The sequence below is a fragment of the Triticum aestivum genome, chromosome 5B (assembly GCF_018294505.1).
Source record: "Triticum aestivum cultivar Chinese Spring chromosome 5B, IWGSC CS RefSeq v2.1, whole genome shotgun sequence".
NCBI lineage: Eukaryota > Viridiplantae > Streptophyta > Magnoliopsida > Poales > Poaceae > Triticum > Triticum aestivum.
Window position 1 is genome coordinate 18,535,749 of NC_057807.1, and position 23,215 is coordinate 18,558,963.

Genomic DNA, 23,215 nt, shown 5'->3' on the forward strand with positions numbered 1-23,215 from the left:
CTGATAGTACCAAGGACCCTGAGTTTGACGATGAGAAGACAGGGAAGGGAAAGAAGAGTGGCAATGCTAAGGGCCCGCAACATAAGCTGGCAAATCAAGGGGGCAATGGTAAACGCAAGGCTGATGGTAGCTCGGAGTTTGTGGCTAACTCCAATGCACATCGCAACAATCAACATCGTAAGGGGAGGCCGCCTCCTCGGACCGGCGGGTCATGTCATACTCTTGAGCAGTTGCTGAATGAGCCCTGTCCAAGGCATGGCACGCCAGAGAAACCAGCCACTCACCTTTGGAAAGATTGTACAATTATGAAGGCTTTCAAAAACTCTAACGCGTTTGATGGCAATCATGGACCGGGCGGCGGCTTAGGCGGCGGCGGTTTCCAGGGCCCGGGTTATGGAGGTGGCGGTTCTAATTCCAACTTCCAGGGGCCCCCAAGGTCATCAGGGCGGTTTTAATCAAGGTAATTAGGGTGGTTACAATCAGCAATCCGACCAGGGAGGTGAGCAGCAGCAGCAATCTGGATATCAGAGTAATCCAAAAGCAGTTGAATAGTGGACAGTATCATGTGTTTACCACCAGTTTGTGCAAACGGGACCAGAAGCTTCATAAGAGGGCTGTGAACGTTGTTGAGCCGGCAGTTCCTCATTACTTGCGATGGTCTGAGCAGCCTATTCTGTGGAGTAGAGAGGATCACCCTCCCCAGGTTGACAATCCGGGTCACTTGGCCTTGGTGGTGGCACCTCAAGTTGGTGGATACAAATTCACTAAAGTGCTCCTGGATGGAGGCAGTAGCATCAACATCCTTTATTATGAGACTTTCCATCACGTGGGGTTAACTGATAAAAATCTTAAGACGTCCAACACTTCCATGGAGTGGTGGCTGGTAAGTCAGCGTACCCGGTGGGCAAGATTGAGCTGGAGGTGGCCTTTGGAGATGAGCATGATTCCAGGGCTGAGAAGTTAACCTTTGAAGTGGTCAAAATCAGGAGCCTGTACCACCCTCCGTTTGGATGGCCGGCTTATGCCAAGTTCATGGCACGGCCGTGTTATGTTTATCTGCAGCTCAAGATGTCGGGTTATAAAGGAACCATTACAGTACATGGGAGTCGGAAGATAGCCCTGGAATGTGAGGAAGGCGATGCTGCTTATGCTGAGTCTATTTGTGCAACAGAGGAATTGAAGTTTTACAAGGACAATGTTGATCCGGCGGACATGACGTCTTTGAAAAAGCCAACCACGGAGCACGATCCAGCGCTGAAGTTTAAGTCGGCCGATGACACCAAGCTGGTTGATTTTGTTCCTGGCGACTCATCCAAACAGTTAAGTATCGGTGCTAACTTGGATCCTAAATAGGAAAGCACGCTCATCGAGTTCATCCGTGAGAACCGGGACATCTTTGCATGGAAACCTTCTGACATGCCAGGTGTACCGAGAGAACTCGCTGAGCACACTCTCAATATTGATCCAAAATTTAAGCCGGTCAAGCAATTCCTCCGGTGGTTCAACGAGGAGAGGCATAAGGCCATTGGTGAAGAAGTGGCCCGGCTTTTGGCGGCTGGGTTCATTGTTGAAGTTTTTCACCCAGAGTGGTTGGCTAACCCGGTGCTAGTGCTTAAGAAGAATGGCACCTGGCGCATGTGTGTGGATTACACATACTTAAACAAGGCTTGTCCGACTGATCCTTTTTCTCTCCCTCGTATTGATCAAATTATTGATGCTACGGCGGGTTGTGAGCGTTTCAGCTTTTTGGATGCTTATTCTGTTTATCATCGGATCAAGATGGCAGTTAAGGACCAGGAGAAGACGGCTTTTAGCACTCCTTTTGGAGCCTTCTGCTATGTGTCTATGCCCTTTGAGCTCAAGAGTGCCCAAGCGACTTATCAGCGTTGTGTGCAAAACTGTCTTCACAGTCAGATTGGGCGCAACATTCATGCTTATGTGGACGACATTGTGGTGAAGTCCAGAGAGAAGGAAACCTTAATAGATGATTTGAAGGAAACCTTTGATAATATCAGGGTCTACAAGATGATGCTTAACCCGGCCAAGTACGTTTTTGGTGTGCTAGCAGGCAAGCTTTTGGGTTTTCTGGTTTCTAACAGAGGCATTGAGGCTAACCCGGAGAAGATCAAGGCCATCACCTCCTTGGCTAACCGGCGTGTATCAATGATGTTCATCGTCTGGTGGGTCATATTGCTGCTTTAAGACGGCCGGGTGAGAAGGCTATACCATTGTACCAGATGATGAAGAAAACAGATAACTTCGTCTGCAGTGATGCTGCTAACGACGCGTTTGAGGACTTGAAGAGGTAGCTAGCTGAGCCGCTAGTTCTTGCTGCTCCCATTGATAAGGAGCCATTATTGTTATATGTGGCTGCTAACACCCGTGCTATCAGTGTGGCCATTGTGGTGGAGTACAAGGAGGCTGGCAAGGAATATCCGGTTCAACGGCCGGTTTACTACATCAGTGGTGCTTATTGAGTCTAAGCAGAGATATCCACATTGGCAGAAGCTCGTTTATGGGGTGCTCATGGCCAGCCGGAAGCTTAAGCAGTATTTTCTGGGTCACCCCATCACTGTGGTCAGTTCTGCTCCGTTAGGAGATATTATTCAAAGCAGACAAGCCACAGGACGAGTCGCCAAGTGGGCCATTGAACTTGGGCCTCATGGTTTGAAGTATGTGCCTCACACTGCTATCAAGTCTCAAGCACTGGTGGATTTCATCAACGACTAGACAGAGCTGCAGATGCCTGAAGAGAAGCCGGATAACACATATTTGACTATTCATTTTGATGGGTCCTGGTAGTTGGAAGGCTCGGGGGCTGGAGTTGTCTTAGCTTGCCCTCAAGGTGACAGGTTTTGTTATGTCCTAAGGTTGATGTTTCCCTGTACTAACAATGCAGCTGAGTATGAAGCCTTGCTCCATGGTCTTCGGATGGCTAAGGAGATGAACTTAAGCCGGGTGAGATGTTTCGGTGACTCAGACTTGGTGGCTCAATAAGTCTCAGGCAAATGGGATTCCAAGGATCCCCTCATGGCAGCTTATCGCCACGAAGTTGATGCTGTTGCTGGGTACTTCAAGGGTTATCAAGTGGAGCACATTGATCGCAGGAAAAATGAGGCGGTTGACGCCTTAAGCCGTCTGGGGTCTCAGCGTAAGCCGGTGCCACCTAATACTTTTTTGGATATTCTGCATAACCCTTATGTAAAGTTGCCTACAAAGGAAGACCTGGTTGTTCCTGACCCGGAAGCACAATTGGTGGCGGCTCTTCACGTCATTCCACATTGGACAGTGCCATATTTGGCTTATATGACCTGGGGCGAGTTACCTGAGGATGAAACCTTGGCCAGGTAGATAACCTAGTAGTCTAAGTCAACGACAATTGCCAATGGCGAGTTACACCATCGCAGTGTCACTGGGGCGTTTCAGCGTTGTGTCTCTCCTGAGGAGGATCAAGAGATTCTTCGTGAGATTCATGAAGGAGATTGTGGCCATCATGCCGTTTCAAAGTCCCTTGTGGCCAAAGCTTCTCATCATGGATTCTATTGGCTGACGCCTCATGCTGATGTAGAGGATTTGGTCAGTAAATGTGATGGTTGTCAGAAATTTTCACGGCGAGCTCACGTGCCGGATCAAGAATTGAGGATGATTCCAATTACTTGGCCGTTTGCAGTCTGGGGACTTGACATGGTTGGGCATTTTAAAAGGTCCAAGGATAAAAAGACCCACCTCTTGGTGCGAGTTGACAAATTCACAAAGTGGGTTGAAGCAGAGGCGGTCGATAAGTGTGACGCGGCAACGGCAGTTCAATTCATGAAAAAGGTGATTTTCCGTTTTGGCTTTCCCCACAGTATCATAGCTGATAATGGCACTAACTTGTCCAAAGGTGCTATGAAAGAATTTTGTCAACGTGAGCATATTCGTCTTGATGTATCATCAGTAGCTCATCCTCAATCCAATGGTCAAGCTGAACGAGCCAATCAAGAGATTTTGAGAGGCATCAAGCCCCAACTTATGGTTCCTTTGCAATAGACGCCGGGTTGTTGGGTGAAGGAGTTACCTTCTGTGATATGGAGCATCAATACTACCCCCAACAGGTCTATGGGTTACACGCCTTTCTTCATGTTTTACGGAGCAGAGGTGGTTCTCCCTACTGACATCCGTCATGATTCTCCTCGCATGGCGGCTTATGTTGAAGCTGATATGAACAAGCACGTTGGGATGCACTTGACCTATTGGATGAGGAGCGCGATCTTGCAGCTTCTCGTTCGGTGATTTATCAACAAGACCTGCACTTCTACCATTAATTGACTTGGTCTTTCCCCTAGCCCTACCCAACATAAATCTTGGGAACCACGTTGTTGATATGAAATGGTCAGAGAAATCACGGTGTTGTAGGTGTTTACAATATGCATTGATTATCTGCATACATAAACAAAAAAATTCTATCAACTTGTGAAGTTCAAATGAGAGTATTGTTAAAACCAAACTCATACTTACAGCGCCATTCAACCATTTAAACTTCAGGACATCGTGAAGCATAGCTGGCGTGCATATTTCCCCATCTGGCGGCGGCATATCAACCACGGTTCGGTGTGCATGCTTCTTTGTCGATGCGAGAGTCTCAACAAAAACTCTGTCTGCCTCTATGTGATCCGGAGTCATATTAAGAGTACTTGCCAGAATTGAATATGGCGACGATGCAAACAGATCTAAAACAATGCAGCTACAGTTGTTAAAAATAATAAAAAAAATTACGTAACGCATGAATGAATTATAAAGTAGTACTTGACTTACTTTTTTAACACGTTTCTTGTGGGTAATGAGAAGGTCGTATGGGGATTGACAATATTTCGACGGATTTCGTTTGCGTTTACCTTCATTGTCCTGACTGCCTTCACCATTACCTATGTTGCTCTTTGCCGGGAAACTCTCAGACATGTCTTCAGACTTTGTTGGTGACAAACCACCCATAGACTCATCAGAAATATCAGTATTCTGCGGGGTTCGGGACATAGACGGAAACTCTTTTGTACGTACAGTTGATGATGAACATGGGGACTTTTCATTATCGTGTATAATGAAAGGATCAGTAGCGTCACCTTTACCCGGTGTCGTCGTCGGAGCACCCGTGTCATCAACGGGCACGTCCGTATCATTGAAACACGTGAAAGATGTTACTAGCTCCACGTAGGTAGGTGAATCATTATCTGGCCAATATTTTGATGACTTCTACTGGCCATTCTCCATCCCAACTCCTTGACGTACATTAACAAATTCATCATTGCTGTACCTCTTATTGGGTTTGTACAGCACACCTTCCATGTTCAACTTTTCCATTACCATCTACAAACACAAATGAAACACGATCAGCATTTGAACAACTAAAACATGTTTAATATAACTTCTACATTACCTGTGCACATCTTTCGGGTATATTGAGAACCTCCTTGTGAAGCAGCTTTATGTATGTCATCACACGGTCCATACTGTTAGTCGTGTTCGATGAAACCCCTGACGTGCTTGGCTTTCTACTCCTGCCACCACCTTTCCGTTTAGTTTTCTTCGTTTCTTCATCTGGGACAGTCCCTTCACGTGCTACCTTAGCACGTCTGTACTCTTGGCTAACGCAATTTTCAAGCTGTACAACAAAAAAATAAATAAATAAAATAACAACTATAGTTAATTACTATTTGCAACCAATAACGACTATACTTATTGACTTACATTGCCGGTGCCACGCCCGTGCATGTTGTCATAGTCGTCTCTCTTTTTCCCTTCCGTTTCTGGCCAGTTAACCATTAGTGGGTATTCACGAGATAAAGGATCAAATGTATCCACACCAATTGGCTCAACTTTTTCCCAGTATATATACTGCATGATAGTAAACACAACTAGTCGGACACATAGATCACATAAAAAATATATGTACATACAACTATTACAAATTTCTTGTACCTGAAGAAGAGCCAAGTTCTCAATAGGCCACTTGAATTTTTCAAGATCTTTGACCGATTTTTTAATAGCATCCATGCACACCCTCAACGTAAAATCGTTCCTATTGTATGACTTGATAGCGTTCACATCCTCCACCATTTTGTAATAATGATAAGGAACAAACGTGGTGGATTGTGGTGCTAAGACTGTACCCATAAGAACCAGTACGGCCCTTCTCACAAAATCATCATCATATGACTGAGTATCAACAATATTTTCTATCAACTCATCGATGAGGATTAGGCCTGTTCTTTTGTCTAGAAACCGATTCGGAACCAGTTTTTTGGCATCTAGTTGTACTGTTGCTATCATGCTACTGACATCATCACCCTCGTTACGTAGCCCGAATATGTCGTAAACATCTTCATTAAGCACACTAATGCCGTCTGTATTTGGTTGAATAATAAATCGCTTTCTAGTACTATCATACGTTGTAATCATAAATTCCAATAATTTTTTCCTCATTTTCACGGAAGGAATTCTCAACATACAGTCCAAACTTGTGCTACGTAGCATCATGCGCTGTCTGGGTGTGAATTTTTCCACCAATTCACACCACTTCTCAACCGAGCAGTACACATCTCCCAATTCTTGCATTCTAAATAAGATGCCAGTTATCTAACTAGTTATGAGATTCAAAAAAGATTACATATGGTTTAATACCATATCTTCCGGCGTCTAGACGAGCACCGGCAGCCCCCGTTGCCAAACCCCACCCGGTGTGGGTTAGTCGTGGCAGCCGCACGCCCTCTGCCCACACGAGCGCGCTGGCCGACGACCCGTCCTAGGGTTTAGGGTGCCGGCGAATTTGCCGAGACGGCACGGCCGGGCCTGAGATCCAAGTCGCGCGCGCAGATGACGGATTGTATGGCCGCCGTCAGGCCGGCATGGAAGGGACTTTGGACGGCCACGGCGGTGCGACCGTCGGATCGGGGACGGGTGAGGATGTGCGTGGAGGCGGCGGGGCTAGGCGGTCTTGGGGCGAGGTAATGGCGGCTTGGTTTCCATGCCATGCACGCACGTACGGCGTCATCGACGTGGTCACGCCATAGTGGGCCACTTGGCCCGTCCCGTCAAACTACCACCAGCTGGCCCACGATGCATTTATTAAAAACATGCATTGTAGTTTAATACCACATCGCTAAGCCGGCGCGCCGTTGACTCCTTTATATAGTTTTCTTTGGGTCAATGCACAAACTTCTCAGTTCGTGGGACTCTATTTGGAGGATATGCAGGATCGATGTGAGTCTTCACCTGCTCAGAGCTTGTGAAGGTTCACATGGATCATGCATATTCTTCAAAAAGAGAGCCATTATCTTGGATGTTTTTTTAACCTCAGAAATTATTAATGCATTTTTAATGCAACCATTTTAACATCATCCGGTGGACCCCAAACTTTTTGGACACGCATCCATCGCCAGGTCCATCATGCGTGCAAGTTTTCATAATTTTCCGGCACCGGACGTGACGCAACGTGCGTATGGTGTCCGAAATCGTTCAACTCTTGCGTGGGGCCCTAAGATGGGCATGCCCACTGCTTCCCAAAATTGGGTCACGTTTCGTGCATGCCACCTCGTACCAGCAATACAACCGGCACTGATCAATTCACTTGCAAATGAAGTTTTTTTTCAACATCCTTGAAATGAACTCAAATTTGTGTGGCTTTTTTTTCAATAATTTTTTCGGAGAAAACACCACATACCACACCCCCGGACGTGACGCAACATGTTTTTCGTAACGTTGAGATGCATGTTTCCGTTTATTTTTTGAAGTTGCACAACTAACATCAAATTAAACATACGTTTTTAAAAAAAAGTGCACAGAGGGACAAAATGGAAAAAAAAATTGCTAGGTAATATAGTGATTTGACTATACATAGCTACCCGGGCAGGTATGTAACGTCAAATCTCTTTAGTATTAGCTATTTTAAATCTAACAAAGAGCACGAACGCGGCTATATAAGCCGGTCGTGGCGTCCCTCAGCGCGCGAGAAGGCAAAAAAATAGTGATTAAAAAAAACAGCCCAACTGGTTGCAGGCCGCAACTGCGCGTAATCGGTCCGGCCCGATCAAGCCGGACGGCGAAAGGGCCAGCCTTTCGGCCCAGCTAGAGCCTGCAGCACAGTCAACCGGGGCAGTGGCGGGACGGGACGGGAATCAGAAGAGTTCGAAAGGCCGGTGGGAGGCAGGTATATAAGGCGGTCGCGGCGTCGTTCGGCGGGCGAGGTGGGACTAAACTTTAGCCCTCACCCCCGCCGACCCTGCCCCCGCACCGCGCGCAGAGTCAATGGGCCAGCCCACGCGCGGCGTCGCGCACTGTCACTCTGCCGGCCAATGCAGCAGCCATTCTAATTTAGTCCCACCTCGGCAGCCGGATGGTGTCCACACCAGTTTATATAGCCGCCTCCGGAAGTCATTGCATGGTCATATCTTATATTGTGATATGACTTTACCTAACTGCCCGGGCAGTTCACTGTCAGCCAGTGTACTGCCGGGCAGTTATGTAGAGCCATATCACAGTATTAAATATGTTTATTTTGTCATTTTGTTTATTTTTTTAATTTCAAACGGAAAACAAATTTTTGTAAATATGGTTCCGAACTACAATTTTTTTTACTACGTCAAACGTCACGACACTTTTTCTTCCACACGTTACCATCACCATAAACAGCACCAACGTAGGCCCCCACGGCAATTGCACCAAAATCTTTTTCTTCTCCGTCAAACGCCACGACACTTTCTCCACACGTTGCCATCACCATCCACAGCACCCACGCCAATTCGCGTATTTTTCCGGCGCTCGGCGCATTTTCTAGGATTTTCCAGGTCGAAAATCGCAAAAACACTTCCCGGACGTGAAGCAACGTTCGTTTTGTGTCCGTTCTCGTTTCAACCTTGCATGGGGGCCTACGTTGGCCGTGCCCACATGTACACACACTTTGGTGCAATTGCATGCATGCCATCACGTAGCCCCAGTGCAACCACCTACCTCTCGGTCTGCCGGGGAGGGGGTCCCCAACTACAGTTTTTTTTCTACTCCGTCAAACGCCACGACACTTTTTTCACACGTTGCCATCACCATCCACAGCACCCACTCCAATTCGCGTATTTTTCCGGCGCTCGGCGCATTTTCTAGGGTTTTCCAGGTCGAAAATCGCAAAAACACTGCCCGGACGTGACACAACGTTCGTTTTGTGTATGTTCTCGTTCCAACCTTGCGTGGGGGCCTACGTTGGCCATGCCCACATGTACGTGCACTTTGGTGCAATTGCATGCATGCCATCACGTAGCCCCAGTGCAACCACCTACCTCTCGGTCTGCCGGGGAGGGGGTCCCCAACTACGGGTTTTTTTCTTCTCCGTCAAACGCCACGACACTTTTTCCACACGTTGCCATCACCATCCATAGCACCCATGCCAATTCGCGTATTTTTTCGGCGCTCGGCGCATTTTCTAGGCTTTTCCAGGTCGAAAATCGCAAAACCCTGCCCGGACGTGACGCAATGTTCGTTTTGTGTCCGTTCTCATTCCAACCTTGCGTGGGGGCCTACGTTGGCCGTGCCCACATGTATGCACACTTTGGTGCAATTGCATGCATGCCATCACGTAGCCCCAGTGCAACCACCTACCTCTCGGTCTGCCCGGGGGGGGGGTCCCCAACTACGTTTTTTTTCTTCTCCGTCAAACACCACGACACTTTTTCCACACGTTGCCATCACCATCCACAGCACCCACGCCAATTCGTGTATTTTTCCGGCGCTCAGCGCATTTTCTAGGGTTTTCCAGGTCGAAAATTGCAAAAACACTGCCTGGACGTGACGCAACGTTCGTTTTGTGTCCGTTCTCGTTCCAACCTTGCATGGGGGCCTACGTTGGCCGTGCCCACATGTACGCACACTTTGGTGCAATTGCATGCATGTCATCACATAGCCCCAGTGCAACCACCTACCTCTCGGTCTGCCGGGGAGGGGGTCCCCAACTACAATTTTTTTTCTTCTCCGTCAAATGCCATGACACTTTTTTCACACGTTGCCATCACCATCCACAGCACCCACGCCAATTCGTGTATTTTTCCGACGCTCGGCGCATTTTCTAGGGTTTTCCAGGTCGAAAATCGCAAAAACACTGCCCGGACGTGACACAACGTTCGTTTTGTGTCGGTTCTCGTTCCAACCTTGCGTGGGGGCCTACGTTGGCCATGCCCACATGTACATGCACTTTGGTGCAATTGCATGCATGCCATCACGTAGCCCCAGTGCAACCACCTACCTCTCGGTCTGCCGGGGAGGGGGTCCCCAACTATGGTTTTTTTTCTTCTCCGTCAAACGCCACGGCACTTTTTCTACACGTTGCCATCACCATCCACAGCACCCACGCCAATTCGCGTATTTTTCCAGCGCTTGGCGTATTTTCTAGGCTTTTCCAGGTCGAAAATCACAAAACACTGCCCGGACGTGACGCAACATTCGTTTTGTGTCCGTTGTCATTCCAACCTTGCGTGGGGGCCTACGTTGGCCGTGCCCACATGTACGCACACTTTGGTGCAATTGCATGCATGCCATTACGTAGCCCCAGTGCAACCACCTACCTCTCGGTCTGCCGGGGAGGGGGTCCCCAACTACGGTTTTTTTTCTTCTCCGTCAAACACCACGACACTTTTTCCACACGTTGCCATCACCATCCACAGCACCCACGCCAATTCGCGTATTCTTCCGGCGCTCGGCGCATTTTCTAGGGTTTTCCAGGTCGAAAATCACAAAAACACTGCCCGGACATGACACAACGTTCGTTTTGTGTCCGTTCTCGTTCCAACCATGCGTGGGGGCCTACGTTGGCCGTGCCCACATGTACGCACACTTTGGTGCAATTGCATGCATGCCATCACGTAGCCCCAGTGCAACCACCTACCTCTCGGTCTGCCGGGGAGGGGGTCCCCAACTACGTTTTTTTTCTTCTCCGTCAAACACCACGACACTTTTTCCACACGTTGCCATCACCATCCACAGTACCCACGCCAATTCGCATATTTTTCCGGCGCTCGGCGCATTTTCTAGGGTTTTCCAGGTCAAAAATCGTAAAAACACTGCCCGGACGTGACACAACGTTCGTTTTGTGTCTGTTCTCGTTCCAACCTTGCGTGGGGGCCTACGTTTGCCATGCCCACATGTACGTGCACTTTGGTGCTATTGCATGCATGCCATCATGTAGCCCCAGTGCAACCACCTACCTCTCGGTCTGCCGGGGAGGGGGTCCCCAACTACGTTTTTTTTTCTTCTCCGTCAAACGCTACGACACTTTTTCCACACGTTGCCATCACCATCCACAGCACCCACGCCAATTTGCATATTTTTCCGGCGCTCGGCGCATTTTCTAGGGTTTTCCAGGTCGAAAATTGTAAAAACACTGCCCGGACGTGACACATCGTTCGTTTTGTGTCCGTTCTCATTCCAACCTTGCGTGGGGGCCTATGTTGGCCGTGCCCACATGTACGCACACTTTCGTGCAATTGCATGCATGCCATCACGTAGCCCCGGTGCAACCACCTACCTCTCGGTCTGCCGGGGAGGGGGTCCCCAACTACGGTTTTTTCTTCTCCGTTAAATGCCACGACACTTTTTCCACACGTTGCCATCACCTTTCACAACACCCACGCCAATTCGCATATTTTTCCGGCGCTCGGCGCATTTTCTAGGGTTTTCCAGGTCGAAAATCGCAAAAACACTACTCGGACGTGACACAACGTTCGTTTTGTGTCTGTTCTCGTTCCAACCTTGCGTGGGGGCCTACGTTGGCCATGCCCACATGTACGTGCACTTTGGTGCAATTGCATGCATGCCATCACGTAGCCCCAGTGCAACCACCTACCTCTCGGTCTGCCGGGGAGGGGGTCCCCAACTACGGTTTTTTTTTCTTCTCCGTCAAACGCCACGGCACTTTTTCTACACGTTGCCATCACCATCCACAGCACCCACGCCAATTCGCGTATTTTTCCAGCGCTCGGCGTATTTTCTAGGCTTTTCCAGGTCAAAAATCGCAAAACACTACCCGGACGTGACGCAACGTTCGTTTTGTGTCCGTTGTCATTCCAACCTTGCGTGGGGGCCTACGTTGGCCGTGCCCACATGTACGCACACTTTGGTGCAATTGCATGCATGCCATTACGTAGCCCCAGTGCAACCACCTACCTCTCGGTCTGCCGGGGAGGGGGTCCCCAACTACAGTTTTTTTTCTTCTCCGTCAAACGCCACGACACTTTTTCCACACGTTGCCATCACCATCCACAGCACCCACGCCAATTCGCGTATTCTTCCGGCGCTCGGCGCATTTTCTAGGGTTTTCCAGGTCGAAAATCGCAAAAACACTGCCCGGACATGACACAACGTTCGTTTTGTGTCCGTTCTCGTTCCAACCTTGCGTGGGGGCCTACGTTGGCCGTGCCCACATGTACGCACACTTTGGTGCAATTGCATGCATGCCATCACGTAGGCCCAGTGCAACCACCTACCTCTCGGTCTGCCGGGGAGGGGGTCCCCAACTACGTTTTTTTTTCTTCTCCGTCAAACGCCACGACACTTTTTCCACACGTTGCCATCACCATCCACAACACCCACGCCAATTTGCATATTTTTCCGGCGCTCGGCGCATTTTCTAGGGTTTTCCAGGTCAAAAATCGTAAAAACACTGCCCGGACGTGACACATCGTTCGTTTTGTGTCCGTTCTCATTCCAACCTTGCGTGGGGGCCTATGTTGGCCGTGCCCACATGTACGCACACTTTCGTGCAATTGCATGCATGCCATCACGTAGCCCCAGTGCAACCACCTACCTCTCGGTCTGCCGGGGAGGGGGTCCCCAACTACGGTTTTTTTCTTCTCCGTTAAATGCCACGACACTTTTTCCACACGTTGCCATCACCATCCACAACACCCACGCCAATTCGCGTATTTTTCTGGCGCTCGGCGCATTTTCTAGGGTTTTCCAGGTCGAAAATCGCAAAAAACACTGTCCGGACGTGACGCAACGTTCATTTTGTGTCCGTTCTCGTTCCAACCTTGCGTGGGGGCCTACGTTAGCCGTGCCCACATGTACGCACACTTTGGTGCAATTGCATGCATGCCATCACGTAGCCCCAGTGCAACCACCTACCTCTCGGTCTGCTGGGGAGGGGGTCCCCAACTACGGTGTTTTTTCTTCTCCGTCAAACGCCACGACACTTTTTTCACACGTTGGCATCACCATCTACAACACCCACGCCAATTCACGTATTTTTCGATGCTTGGCGCATTTTCTAGGGTTTTCCAGGTCGAAAATCGCAAAAACACTGCCCGGACGTGACTCAACGTTCGTTTTGTGTCCGTTCTCATTCCAACCTTGCGTGTGGGCCTACATTGGCCGTGCCCACATGTACGCGCACTTTGGTGCAATTGCATGCATGCCATCACGTAGCCCCAGTGCAACCACCTACCTCTCGGTCTGCCGGGGAGGGGGTCCCCAACTATGGTTTTTTTTCTTCTCCGTCAAACGCCACGACACTTTTTCCACACGTTGCCATCACCATCCACAGCACCCACGCCAATTCGCGTATTCTTCCGGCGCTCGGCGCATTTTCTAGGGTTTTCCAGGTCAAAAATCACAAAAACACTGCCCGGACATGACACAACGTTCGTTTTGTGTCCGTTCTCGTTCCAACCATGCGTGGGGGCCTACGTTGGCCGTGCCCGCATGTACGCACACTTTGGTGCAATTGCATGCATGCCATCACGTAGCCCCAGTGCAACCACCTACCTCTCGGTCTGCCGGGGAGGGGGTCCCCAACTACAGTTTTTTTTCTTCTCCGTCAAACGCCACGACACTTTTTCCACACGTTGCCATCACCATCCACAGCACCCACGCCAATTCGCGTATTCTTCCGGCGCTCGGCGCATTTTCTAGGGTTTTCCAGGTCGAAAATCGTAAAAACACTGCCCGGACGTGACACAACGTTCGTTTTGTGTCTGTTCTCGTTCCAACCTTGCGTGGGGGCCTACGTTTGCCATGCCCACATGTACATGCACTTTGGTGCAATTGCATGCATGCCATCATGTAGCCCCAGTGCAACCACCTACCTCTCGGTCTGCCGGGGAGGGGGTCCCCAACTACGTTTTTTTTTCTTCTCCGTCAAACACCACGACACTTTTTCCACACGTTGCCATCACCATCCACAGCACCCACGCCAATTCGTGTATTTTCCGGCGCTCAGCGCATTTTCTAGGGTTTTCCAGCTCGAAAATCGCAAAAACACTGCCCGGACGTGACGCAACGTTCGTTTTGTGTCCGTTCTCGTTCCAACCTTGCATGGGGGCCTACGTTGCCCGTGCCCACATATACCCACACTTTGGTGCAATTGCATGCATGCCATCACATAGCCCCAGTGCAACCACCTACCTCTCGGTCTGCCGGGGAGGGGGTCCCCAACTACGGTTTTTTTTTCTTCTCTGTCAAATGCCATGACACTTTTTTCACACGTTGCCATCACCATCCACAGCACCCACGCCAATTCGCGTATTTTTCCGGCGCTCGGCGCATTTTCTAGGGTTTTCCAGGTCGAAAATCGCAAAAACACTACTCGGACGTGACACAACGTTCGTTTTGTGTCTGTTCTCGTTCCAACCTTGCGTGGGGGCCTACGTTGGCCATGCCCACATGTACGTGCACTTTGGTGCAATTGCATGCATGCCATCACGTAGCCCCAGTGCAACCACCTACCTCTCGGTCTGCCGGGGAGGGGGTCCCCAACTACGGTGTTTTTTCTTCTCCGTCAAACGCCACGGCACTTTTTCTACACGTTGCCATCACCATCCACAGCACCCACGCCAATTCGCGTATTTTTCCAGCGCTCGGCGTATTTTCTAGGCTTTTCCAGGTCAAAAATCGCAAAACACTACCCGGACGTGACGCAACGTTCGTTTTGTGTCCGTTGTCCTTCCAACCTTGCGTGGGGGCCTATGTTGGCCGTGCCCACATGTACGCACACTTTGGTGCAATTGCATGCATGCCATTACGTAGCCCCAGTGCAACCACCTACCTCTCGGTCTGCCGGGGAGGGGGTCCCCAACTACAGTTTTTTTTCTTCTCCGTCAAACGCCACGACACTTTTTCCACACGTTGCCATCACCATCCACAGCACCCACGCCAATTCGCGTATTCTTCCGGCGCTCAGCGCATTTTCTAGGGTTTTCCAGCTCGAAAATCGCAAAAACACTGCCCGGACGTGACGCAACGTTCGTTTTGTGTCCGTTCTCGTTCCAACCTTGCATGGGGGCCTACGTTGCCCGTGCCCACATATACCCACACTTTGGTGCAATTGCATGCATGCCATCACATAGCCCCAGTGCAACCACCTACCTCTCGGTCTGCCGGGGAGGGGGTCCCCAACTACGGTTTTTTTTTCTTCTCCGTCAAATGCCATGACACTTTTTTCACACGTTGCCATCACCATCCACAGCACCCACGCCAATTCGCGTATTTTTCCGGCGCTCGGCGCATTTTCTAGGGTTTTCCAGGTCGAAAATCGCAAAAACACTACTCGGGACGTGACACAACGTTCGTTTTGTGTCTGTTCTCGTTCCAACCTTGCGTGGGGGCCTACGTTGGCCATGCCCACATGTACGTGCACTTTGGTGCAATTGCATGCATGCCATCACGTAGCCCCAGTGCAACCACCTACCTCTCGGTCTGCCGGGGAGGGGGTCCCCAACTACGGTGTTTTTTCTTCTCCGTCAAACGCCACGGCACTTTTTCTACACGTTGCCATCACCATCCACAGCACCCACGCCAATTCGCGTATTTTTCCAGCGCTCGGCGTATTTTCTAGGCTTTTCTAGGTCAAAAATCGCAAAACACTACCCGGACGTGACGCAACGTTCGTTTTGTGTCCGTTGTCCTTCCAACCTTGCGTGGGGGCCTACGTTGGCCGTGCCCACATGTACGCACACTTTGGTGCAATTGCATGCATGCCATTACGTAGCCCCAGTGCAACCACCTACCTCTCGGTCTGCCGGGGAGGGGGTCCCCAACTACAGTTTTTTTTTCTTCTCCGTCAAACGCCACGACACTTTTTCCACACGTTGCCATCACCATCCACAGCACCCACGCCAATTCGCGTATTCTTCCGGCGCTCGGCGCATTTTCTAGGGTTTTCCAGGTCGAAAATCGCAAAAACACTGCCCGGACATGACACAACGTTCGTTTTGTGTCCGTTCTCGTTCCAACCTTGCGTGGGGGCCTACATTGGCCGTGCCCACATGTACGCACACTTTGGTGCAATTGCATGCATGCCATCACGTAGCCCCAGTGCAACCACCTACCTCTCGGTCTGCCGGGGAGGGGGTCCCCAACTACGTTTTTTTTTCTTCTCCGTCAAACGCCACGACACTTTTTCCACACGTTGCCATCACCATCCACAGCACCCACGCCAATTTGCATATTTTTCCGGCGCTCGGCGCATTTTCTAGGGTTTTCCAGGTCAAAAATCGTAAAAACACTGCCCGGACGTGACACATCGTTCGTTTTGTGTCCGTTCTCATTCCAACCTTGCGTGGGGGCCTATGTTGGCCGTGCCCACATGTACGCACACTTTCGTGCAATTGCATGCATGCCATCACGTAGCCCCAGTGCAACCACCTACCTCTCGGTCTGCCGGGGAGGGGGTCCCCAACTACGGTTTTTTTCTTCTCCGTTAAATGCCACGGCACTTTTTCCACACGTTGCCATCACCATCCACAAAACCCACGCCAATTCGCGTATTTTTCTGGCGCTCGGCGCATTTTCTAGGGTTTTCCAGGTCGAAAATCGCAAAAACACTGTCCGGACGTGACGCAACGTTCATTTTGTGTCCGTTCTCGTTCCAACCTTGCGTGGGGGCCTACGTTAGACGTGCCCACATGTACGCACACTTTGGTGCAATTGCATGCATGCCATCACGTAGCCCCAGTGCAACCACCTACCTCTCGGTCTGCTGGGGAGGGGGTCCCCAACTACGGTGTTTTTTCTTCTCCGTCAAATGCCACGACACTTTTTTCACATGTTGCCATCACCATCTACAACACCCACGCCAATTCACGTATTTTTCGACGCTTGGCGCATTTTCTAGGGTTTTCCAGGTCGAAAATCGCAAAAACACTGCCCGGACGTGACTCAACGTTCGTTTTGTGTCCGTTCTCGTTCCAACCTTGCGTGTGGGCCTACATTGGCCGTGCCCACATGTACGCGCACTTTGGTGCAATTGCATGCATGCCATCACGTAGCCCCAGTGCAACCACCTACCTCTCGGTCTGCCGGGGAGGGGGTCCCCAACTATGGTTTTTTTTCTTCTCCGTCAAACGCCACGACACTTTTTCCACACGTTGCCATCACCATCCACAGCACCCACGCCAATTCGTGTATTTTTCCGGCGCTCGGCGCATTTTCTAGGGTTTTTCAGGTCGAAAATCGCAAAAACACTGCCCGGACGTGACGCAACGTTCGTTTTGTGTCCGTTCTCGTTCCAACCTTGCGTGGGGGCCTATGTTCACTACTAGGGAAAAGCCTAGCAGCAGCGTGGGTTTTAGGCCTATCAGCAGCGCGGGTACCCGCGCTCCCAATAAGGCGCTACAGCTAATAGTTAGTAATAGCGTGGGTACCCGCGCTACTACTAACGAAGTTAGTAGTAGTGTGTGCCACCCACGCTACTGCTATTTAGTACCCGCGCCACTACTAACAAAATAGTAACAGCGTGTCCATACTACCAACGCTACTAGTATCCTAAATACTAGTAGCGCGCAGTCTTTTCCCACGCCACTACTAACTAATTTATAATTAAAAAAATAAAATCGACCAATTCCATTTTATGCATACAGTTCCCGGTAAACACAACAATAGTGAGCACTGCTGGGCTCCTATTTCATGGTTAACCAGAAACCGAAGGAAATAAATCAGCCAAAAAATCTCATTATGCATTGCAACTCACAAATGACCACTTCAAAGAACATGCAAGTATCTATACCATTAACAATTGCAAACATAAGTTTCTTTTTACTATAGTTGTTGTATGTACTATCACACAGTTCCTCATTCTGTTCTCACTCAAAAATGAAAAGAAAAGATAGAGATAATCTGCCGCAATTGCACTTCGGTGTCATGGATTCAATCTGCCGCTTCAACATCTCATTATCCGGCAGCACTCTGTCGCTATCTTCTACCTATGAATAAAAACAGACCTTGTCAGAGAAGCAAATGTGAAACCTTATTACAACATGTATGCTAAGTCGCTAACCCATAGAGACAGCTAGAACAAATGTGGAAACTTTCCATGTTGCCGAGTAAGTATATTAACTAGACAAAGTTAGATGACAGTGAAGCTTAAAGCTGCAGTAAGAAATATTAGATATACACATTTTGAAAATCAACCTCAGAAGTGGACTGCAAGAGCAGATATGGTAGTAACCAAAATCCTATAAAGATTCGAGGTTAAAGATTATAAATCCAATTTGCCATTAGCATAAAAATATTAGTTCCATGAAGAAGTTTGTCAAGAGATATTTTCTAGTGTTTCTAAGACAGTGACTGAAACATAATGAAAGAAAACACATTTCTGCATTTTAATTAGGGGGAGCTTTAGTTCTAAAATACAAGAACTGTGACTGAATGATCATATATACTATTAGAAAAACAGACCAAAATCCCCGCAGAACAAAACAGACCAAAAAAAAATTAACTTCCTACTTACAGTGGCAAGAAAATCTTATATAAATGTCTTATAATAAATAATGCTAACCATGAAGTCTTCTTCCATATAACAAAGGAGTGACAAAACCAAAAAACCTGTAATTCAAGTACGACATGCAATTAGTTAATTATTTGCATGTCAACAGTTCTAACGTCTAGCTACAGATCTTCAAAGTAAAGATTGTGAACTCTATTAGACATGATTATATCAATTAGACCAAATAGAAGATAATTCAATATGTTGTATATCCATTAAACGAAGTTCAATCTATCTTCTGATTATTAGTGTTTCAGTTAGGTGATTAGTCCTTCTACGGCCGCCGGTTAATAGGTGAGCCATGACTTTTTACAGTAAAAAATGCAAAGGAAATAACAAGTTAGTATTTTTCCAAATCTAATTATACGGCCACGTTGATCATACCTTACTAATTCTGGTCGGACACAAGTAACACAAGAAAAACTCCCATGCTTTATCGGTGCACATTCACCATTTGATAGTGTGATCATTTGAGATCACTAAATCATCTTCTATACGACGTAGGCCAGTAAAATTTACATCAGCTTGAAACAGAGACACCAAAAAAGGAGGAAGTATCAGGCACACATTTACCTTGTCAGAAATCAGATACTCGGCATGCAAGCAATCTGAACATTTTCCTTATCAATGCCAAGTTCCTGCCCACCAAACTGGTTGCATGGGAAAGCAAAGATCTCAAAACCTGTAGTCCCATAAAATTGTTAGCATAACATATCGTAACTCAAATTATCATCAGCCTATATGTACTTACATCTTTATAAATAAATCGTTCTGTTTATGAGTGCAAGCATATTTGATTATTATTGTACTATTATTGCATCTATGCTTAATTGGGAGCATACAACTGTTTAAGTTCTTGCATACTATTCTTAATTGTGGGGTTATATTGTTCTGAACCTTTTATTATGTCCATCACATGCAGGTTTGAAGGTGCTGTGAACGTGCTGTGATTTTGGACAGAAGGAAGGAAGGAAGAATACAGGGAACTTGGGAGTCACAACTCTTTAGGAACATCCATCTTGGCAGTGCTAGTACAAGAAAATGGCAGCTACTGAACATGCGTGTAGTGCACAAAGGGATAGCAAATACAGTTGAGTCTATTAAGCCCTCCACTGTAGTAAGGCAGCCATCTCCATCCTCCTCTGAAACCACTTGACAAGGTCCAATGCTCTGTCACTGTAATCCCTCTCCTTCTGTAAATTGGTCTGCAAGAACTCCTATCACTGTAAAAAATTTGCGACAGCAAACATATACTACAAGGACATATCCACGACGCGCTTAACACTAGAGAGAGATGCTACAGCCAAACAAATCATGACAAAACACATATCATCCAGTCCAGGACTTGCTCACTGCTATTTTGCTTGCAGATTCTGCCTTCAGGTTACAGTAACCAACTGAAAATAATACTACATAGAAATCACAAGTAGTCTTTAGCCTACGTGCAAATACAAATACTTGGTTCTCTCAACCGCATAAAAGTGCAAATACAAATCACAATACAAACTATCCGCAGATAAGGCACAATGCACGACACTCTTCTTTCCCGATCAAACTTTTGATTCATATGGGATCCCTATAAGCAGCACATTGGCTCATTGCGACAAGAACAAAATTCAGAAGTGTGGTAGGGGTATCAGTAATTTTAGGAGGAAATTATTGGCGCTTAATTGAGGAAACTGAGCGTGCACGTGGTGTTTCTTGGACTTACTAATTTTCTATCTTGAGTTGGACTTCAAGATGTTTTTATTTTCTTTGAGAAACAGATTGAGATGTTGACTGTCAGCATTGTGCGTGTTAATTCAAATTGATCCGGTCTCCGGATATCCATTATGTCACTTTTCGAACACTTTGTGGTGTCAGGTTGGTTACATGCTGGAAGGAAGCATCAAACTTGTTGTTTATTAATATATATATATATATATATATATATATATATATATATATATATATATATATATATATATATATATATATATATATATATATATATGCAAAACGGGTAGCAATTAGCCTAATCAGTGTCTGTTGGGACGTCAATCCCTGCATAAAAGTGCAGTAGTTTTCTTTAGTGGAATCCTTGTGACATTCCAGTCTTGGTCTCCAATGTGACCAACCAACCAGAGATCTAAATAGTGCAGCATCTACGTACAGAACATGAATAAACTTGATCGATTGCCTTGGGCAAGATAGAGATCTGTGAAGAGGGAGGAAGGAGAGGAGAGGAGAGGAGGGCATACCTCGGCTAGGAGTTGCTGCTGTGGGAGGCACAGGTGGAGCCCGTGGATGTGCCTGCTTACCAGGTCGTAGGTGGCCGGCTCAACGTGGCCGGGGGACCCCTCCTCGCCGGTGTGCAGCGGGGTGCCGCAGCCATAGCAGCAGGCGACGCCGGAGGGCGTCTTCTTGGCCAAGGTGACCAGATCGAAGCCGGCCTGCACAAATCCAAGGAATCAGATCAGATTAGATGCGGGGAGGAAGGAAAGCAGAGGGAGGAAGAGGAACAACGCAAGGGGAGGGGAGGGGAGGGGAGGGGGCCTGACCTGACCTGCGGCTAGGGTTTCGGGAGAGCTACAGCGGCGCTCGCTCCCTCCTCTGGCGCTCCTTGGTCGTAGAAAACGGCGTCAAGGGTTTCGGGAGAGCTGCAGAGGCGCTCCATGGCGGCTTCCAGGGAGAGGCGAGATCCCTGCTCTGTCATTGCTTGGTCTCCTCTAGCGCGCGCGGGGGCGCCCGCCGCGGCCACGGCCACGAGCTGCCGCCCCAGGTTCACATCGCCCCACGTCGTCGCCGCGGGGCCGACCCCGTCCGCCAGAGGAGACGACGAGGGGGGCGGGGCGCTGGGGGCGGCGGCACGCGCAGGGAGAGGGAGGTGGCGGCGGTGGCGGACGGGTGGTGCTTGGTGGGGACGGCGGGCGGACGGAGGAGAGGAGGTGGAAGGGAGGCCGACGGCGATTGCGTTGGGAGAGGAGAGGAGGTTGGGGATCGGGCTGCGTGGTTTTTTTTCTGAGACAGACGGGGGGTGGTGTGGGACGGTTGGTGGGAAGGGATCGGGTCGGGGTGGACACGAGTAGTAGTAGCATGGGGGTCTTACCTGCGCTACTACTACGTAGTACTTAGTAGTAGCGCCGGTTTTATACCCCTCGCTACTACTATGGCCTATCCCGGGGGCATTGTTGGAGACCATTTAGTAGCAGCGCGGGTTTATACCCCTCGCTACTACTATCAACTTAGTAGTGGCGCGGTTTTTATACCCCTCGCTACTACTAATTAGCAGTAGCTCATTTTTAAACCGCGCTGCTGATAAACTTCTGTGTATAAGGTTTTCCCTAGTAGTGGTTGGCCGTGCCCACATGTACGCACACTTTGGTGCAATTGCATGCATGCCATCACGTAGCCCCAGTGCAACCACCTACCTCTCGGTCTGCCGGGGAGGGGGTCCCCAACTACGGTTTTTTTTCTTCTCCGTCAAACGCCACGACACTTTTTCCACACGTTGCCATCACCATCCATAGCACCCACGCCAATTCACGTATTTTTTCCGACGCTCGGCGCATTTTCTAGGGTTTTCCAGGTCGAAAATCGCAAAAACACTGCCCGGACGTGACGCAACGTTCGTTTTGTGTCTGTTCTCGTTCCAACCTTGCGTGGGGGCCTACGTTGGCCGTGCCCACATGTACGCACACTTTGGTGCAATTGCATGCATGCCATCACGTAGCCCAAGTGCAACCACCTACCTCTCGGTCTGCCGGGGAGGGGGTCCCCAACTACGGTTTTTTTTCTTCTCCGTCAAATGCCACGACACTTTTTCCACATGTTGCCATCACCATCCACAGCACCCACGCCAATTCGCGTATTTTTCCGACGCTCGGCGCATTTTTTAGGGTTTTCCTGGTCGAAAATCGCAAAAACACTGCCCGGACGTGACGCAACGTTCGTTTTGTGTCCGTTCTCGTTCCAACCTTGCGTGGGGGCCTATGTTGGCCCCACATGCATGCACACTTTGGTGCGATTGCATGCATGCCATCACGTAGCCCCAGTGCAATCACCTACCTCTCGGTCTGCAAAAAACTGATTAATAATTTTTAATAAGCTGCAAAATGTTAGGCAGTTACACAAAACTCATTAACAATTAAGAAAATACTGATTATTTTTACCTATAAATTTTAATAGAAAACTCATTATTCTTACTTATAAATTAAAAAAATGCATAATTATTATGTAAACACATTTAGCCGTTAATGCAACACATTACAGTACTAAACTTTGCATATATTTTAAATATTATTTAGACATTTATTAACATTACATAAATATTAAAAATGCAATTACTAATTGACAGAAATAACTGATTAAAATATTCATTACAAAAAACTCTTTATGCATTAATTATCCAAAAACTCATTATTGTTTTAGCAATTAATTTTAAAAAACTCATTAGTTTTTCGT

The 23,215-nt window shown here is 48.4% G+C and overlaps 1 long non-coding RNA gene across 1 annotated transcript; it reads right to left on the reverse strand.

Annotated features, from left to right (window-relative positions):
- Nucleotides 1–18,063: 18,063 nt before the first annotated feature.
- LOC123115472 (uncharacterized) lies at nt 18,064–20,523 on the reverse strand. The gene is made up of 3 exons (XR_006456623.1): nt 19,346–20,523; nt 18,785–18,831; nt 18,064–18,209 (listed from the first exon to the last, which is right to left on the reverse strand). It is a non-coding gene; the product is annotated as an uncharacterized lncRNA (long non-coding RNA).
- Between the last annotated feature and the right edge of the window lie 2,692 nt (nt 20,524–23,215).